The sequence below is a fragment of the Vicugna pacos genome, unplaced genomic scaffold (assembly GCF_048564905.1).
Source record: "Vicugna pacos unplaced genomic scaffold, VicPac4 scaffold_20, whole genome shotgun sequence".
Classification (NCBI taxonomy): domain Eukaryota; kingdom Metazoa; phylum Chordata; class Mammalia; order Artiodactyla; family Camelidae; genus Vicugna; species Vicugna pacos.
The window spans coordinates 80,999,441-81,005,440 of record NW_027328741.1 but is presented as its reverse complement, the minus strand read 5'-3'; positions in this window follow the sequence as shown (position 1 = coordinate 81,005,440).

Sequence of the window (6,000 nt, the reverse complement as noted above, 5' to 3'; positions counted from 1 at the left end):
TGACTTTTTCCTGAATGTGTTCTATCTTTGTCCTCTTTCTGTCCTCATTTGGCACCAGTAGAAGGCATCAAAGTAATTTTAATATCATGGTAAACAGAGCATAATTGCAAAAATAAACATAAGGCACAAAATTTTATGCTATATATGTGTACTCACTGATAGTTGAATGTTATGCTATTTGGATTAGCATGGGTAATCATTTCTTATCTTGCCCAACCAAATATGGTAATATGAATTGTTAATTGATTGCATAAAGCACATGAAAATGAAGCAGTAAAAGTAAGTAAAATAGAGAAAAGAAGGGTACCAGATAAAATTACAAATGGACAAAATGAGGGCAAGCAGATTCTATAGCCATCATAATTTATATATTTCCTATGGCTTCAAATTCTTTCTTGTTTCACAAATTAACCAAAACTGCTTTCTAGTGGAATAAGAGAATGGAGAAAATCAACAAATATGTGTAATCCTGAATCTGATTTCCAAATGGGCATCTGAATCAGTGAGGATGTGTTGTCTTCAAGTTGTAGAAAATCTGAATAATTTTGGCTTCTACTGTAGGCACTTGTATGCTTTCCTTTAATAGAGATTTTAGAAAAAGAGAATCTCACAGAGCGTGCTCCAGTGATGGAATGATGGAATCCTTTTCAAGCATTCTGCTGAGTATTCTGGCTACTCCTCCATTCATCAGATGGTGCTGGGGTTTCAGTATCACATCCTCAGTTAACAACATCTGAAAGCAGCAAGGAAGGAGTGTGTAGAGGAGATCTTTCTTACTACTCTCCCTTTTCATCAGGAAGAAATAATGTTCCCTGAAACACCAAGTATTTTCTCTTATGTTCTCTTTGAAGACAATCTCCAGCAAACTAAGCCAATTGGGCTGAATATTGGTCATTCCCTGAGTTTAAGGTGCCATCTGAAAACACTGATATCCTTATTAAGTTTATTTGTGGTTTTTAACAAATAAGTGGGAAGGAAAGACAGACTGTTGGGTCAAAGTGTGTTTGTTTATTTGTAGTTGTTCTTCCTTTTCACATGTCCTTTAATAGGTAATAGTTCTAAACAAGGTCTATATTATTTTGGGCCTTGTATAAGATTGTTCTTCATTTCTTTAACTTTTATTTTAATATGATTTGCCCCTCAGGCTGAGTATCCCCACCGCCTTCCCAGGAGCAGGAGGTGAAAACATGGAGCCCTTTTTTGGAGTTTTGCTGTAGGATTTTGTATAAGTAAAGTTGATAAACACACATGGGAACATTTCTGGACCTACTATGTGGTGGTGCACTTAATGCTTTTTAGATTTTTAAGTATCACAACTGCTGACTTCCATTGATCTTCACAAAATGAAAAATAGAAATAAGTTGTGAACAAATCACTCATAAACTTTTTAGCCACAGTTGAATCAATCATTTCCTTGTGATTGCATTTTGGGAAGAGGGTTACAAATAAAGCAAAGTCCCTACTGGGAGAGTTTCAACCACCAAAACAACCAAACAAGTGTTAGATATGACACTGTCTTCTTAAAAAGGAGCCCTTAACATTGGCCAGTATATGAATTTTGTGTGTTAGTGTGTGAGTGTATGTGTGTCTGCATGTGTGTGTATGGACTAAATTATTAAATATCAGGGCTGCTGTAAATTCTTAGGATTAATTTTATTATTAGGAATAAAGAAGGGAAAAACATTTGCCATAATTTTTTGTGTCTTTTATTATAGTATTTTAATAATTTGTCAGAAAACTAAATACCTATATATTTTTATTAATTATATAATTTGTTGTAACTCATAAACAGTAACTATATAATTTATTAAAATAATATTTATAATAACTTATTAGAACATTTTAAGGTGCTCAAATGTTTTATTATTTTGATATAAAACAGAAATTTATGAGAAATTATCGTTAAATATATTAAAAAATCAAATAAGGATAAAAATTAAAAATAAATTCTTAAATGCTAAGTAGTACACAAATTTCATGTTGTCATGGTAACCTAAATATCAGAGATCAACTGGAGTGTCAGACAGAATGGGAGACAGCTTTAATACATTTGTTTTAGAATTTTTGCCTCATGTAGCAATGTTTTATGCATTTAACTGCAATTTCATTCATATATTATCATCTAATGAGTAATATAAATGACTGTCAATGAACCAAATATGTTACTGTAGAAAATATATTTTTAAAAGACGTAAAATCAAAGCTAATATTGTACAAGTACCATAAATGCAGACTTTCTTCTCGTCACACATTAATTAAAATGTTATTAAAATTCTCTCAGTACAATGATTTTCAAACAGAATAACATATATTCAGCTCTTAAAATCATCTTTATATGAGTGTCCTGTTTTCCTGTGGAGTTTCAAGTTAAGTGACCATTTCTTCCCCTTTTGCTGTTGTCAATCATGCACATATTCAAAACATAGAGCTTACACAGTCATTGTCAAATGAAGAGCCAATCCGAAGGAAAACAAAGAAAAATAATTATCGCGGACATCCTTTGAAAGAAGAATCTAAATAGCCAAAACTAATGCCAAGTAAATGCAAGGGGTTTTTTATTATTTTTTTCTCTATCTCATTACTGCTGTGTTTCCTCTGATAGCAAAATTCTTTTCAAAACTGCTATATAATTTTAGTTATATTGAAAAGTCTCCAATTGATTCTAAATACATGAGAATTTAAATCAACCTATCTGAGACAAGCCTTTGTGGGCAGGAAAATGGACATTTCTGCCTCAAGGTCTTGAGGGTTTTTACGAGTGACAAGATGACAAATGCTAAGGTCATTGTCCTGGATGAGCATATCAGTGATTTGATATATGACAATCTGTTTTGAACAACTCGTTTGGGATATTGAGATTGAATGCTATTGCACCTATGTGATTGAAATTTTATTAAATTTTATTCTCCACCCCCCATATTCACAATCAAATAACAGGGGAAATATTAAATCAGTGGTTATAGATTATTTCATTATGTTTCATTGATGGACTTCAGAAAAACACATAATCCTGATATTTATCACAATTAAGTCTCGATAAATACTCTATCCTTGGTCACACTTTAGGGAAAAAATATCAAAGTATTGTGAGAGAAGTTCTTAGTGTTTATGAATACTAGCTTTACAATTGGTAGCCTCCACACCAGTGTTTGTGTTTTAGTGTCAGTCTAGCAGTTGTACGTTCTTAAATAATGTCCTAGGATTTAAATTTCCTAATGTCCAAAATTACTAATTTTTTGGCTTCAATCTCCAAATATGTACTGATGCAGCTCTCATCTTTATTTCCGGATTAAAGAATCTTTGCATTCATCTTAATTTAATGTTGTTAAAATAAAAAGCACGGTGAGTTTTTAGATTTACCAAATTCTCTGTAACTCACAGTTTAAATTTTAGTGGGTCATTTTAGGGTAAAGAATAAGAGACTTTGTTCCATTATAAAGAATATGTTATTAACCATTTAAAATAATAGAAAAATTTTAGTCTTTTCTCTTTAGAGCTTGAACTGAATGTAGGCATTAAGAAATAAAGAAATTGTGGTAACAATAGAAGTTACACATAGAAAAGTAAAGAAAATGATCACTTTTAATTCCTAATTTTAGTGACTTTGATAATGATAATAACATCAAACTATAGTATAAAAGTCTAGATGTTCTAATAATTTAATGTATTTTGTCCTTTTAAGCCTCCCTGATAATTCCATGAGCTAGATTTCATTATTAATCTAATTTTACAATCAAGAAAACAGAAGTAAAGAATTTAAGTTACTTGTGCAAGATCACACTACTTATAAATGACAAACTTACTATTAGAGCCAAAGGAGACCCGACTTTTTACACTAGGTTGATACTTCTTTCTCATAAATTTCAGTCTTCTTTGGTGTCCAAACATCACAAATTTCTCCCTGCTTCTTCTTAGTCTATCCATTGCTTTTATCCTGCTACCTTTTGAATATATATGAACCAGAGTTAAGTTCTAAGATTTTATATTCTCACCTTGTACCTAGGTAACTTGTTAATGTAACTAGAGTAATTTACTTCACAAGGCAGCAATCTTTTGGAGATTAAGACATTTTTACTCCATATTATTCGGTGGCTGCTGGAGGCATCTTGCCAATGATATTAAATCTTAAATGCGATTGAGCTCTGCAGTCATCACATAAGCTAATACAGGCAGACTTCCAAGTTTTCATGCTGTTGGGTGTAAGCCTACTGGGAACCATGTGATAGCTCTGCCCTGCTTTCCATCAAGTAGAATCTCATACAAATCAAACCCTTCTGGCATTACATCCAAGAAAATTTGAAAAGATTTGTATGCAAACATCCTTCCCTTTAATGCATCAAGCTTGTAAATATCTGGTGAACATGTTTGATGGCAAGCTGTTTTCCAAGGCAGGGCAAAGTTCTTCCATGAGGAAAATTCATTTTTCAAAAAAAAAAAAAACATAAAGCAATAAAAAAGATCAACTTATATCACCTTTAACAAATGGAACTAGGGGACTTAAAATTTTTCCTGAATGTTTTTCCTATGATGAATGTGGTTAAATTGTATGTCACATATCTAAGGACAAAATGATGAGTTTTCATTCTTTGATTTACTAAGGCCTCTCATCTACTGCTCTCCAACACACACTCCACTTTCCCCTTCATAGGACAGTAGGGAAGAGAGTTCTGGATTTAGAAATAAGAGATCATGGAATAATAGGCCTATTTAAAAAAAAGATCAACAATCGCTTAGGCTCCTACATATGGATATGTGTAATGCAGTCTTTCTTATATGCATATTGTGTTTTAAAAATAAGATACCACGTGAATAGTTTACACATAAAAAAGGAAGTCCTCTATATAAGTTTACAAATATATATAATGGATATTTTGTATGTTTGCTTGTGGATGTGTGGATGTGAAACTAAGTAAATGTATTCATATATACACATACGTATATACACATATACATATATATATTTATATACACACATATACATATATATATATTCAGTGCTGTTCCAGAAGGTAGATTATTACCTACATTTTTCAGACATACTGGAGGTACAAATACACTAATAAACATTTTTCAAAGACATTAATCCATGCATAAAGTCTCTATCAGTTTTCTATTTGCTTAGTTTCATCATTTATATTATAGTGGGCCTCATGATGTTAGATATGAATGCAATATGGTCCATTATGTCAGGCCCCAGGTTGTTAAACACTCCCAGTGAGCTGGTAAACTTTTCAGAAAATTGCATTGTCATGATACTTGTCAACCACAAGCAAATATTAAGAACTTACTTCTTCATTGTGCATTGCTAATTGCAGGATAATTAGTTGAAGGGTTTTGTGACTTACAGAAGCAAAGTCCGTGATCTCTCTGGTATCATAGACACAGTTACATAACAGCCTTAGGAAACAGAGATAGGAAATGTTAATTAAAAATGAATATTTGGATAAGTACTAGAACAATATAAAACAGACATCCAGGAAGCTTTTCATATAGAAACACCAGAGAAGAATGCCATAGAGGTTTGAAAGATTTGGGAAAATATTGGTAAAGTGAGCTGGGAATTAGACATATATTTTTAAAGGAGGAAGGGATATTGATTTGGAATTGGATCAAACATCTACCTTCTTTATGTGATTTAAAGGACTTTTCAAACACTTCTTCTTCAATGATTTGATGAACTTAACAACCACAAAACTAGTTTTCACTAATTCCTGTTAATCCACTGAAGAACTTCATTCTAACTCAACTATCCACATATATATGAGTTTTAAGTTGTTATTAGCTTGTACTAGCAACCATCACCCATAGCTAAATAAATAATTGTACAACTATTTAGATGTCACAATTTACAATATTTTCACTCTTACATTTGAACCTCAATATAATGTGAGTTAAGGAGGACATGGTATATGTTTTTTCAATTTTGCAGATGAGAAAAATGAACATGGCATCTTGAATCAGATATACTCGATTTCAAATTCTGGCTTTGTAACTTACGAT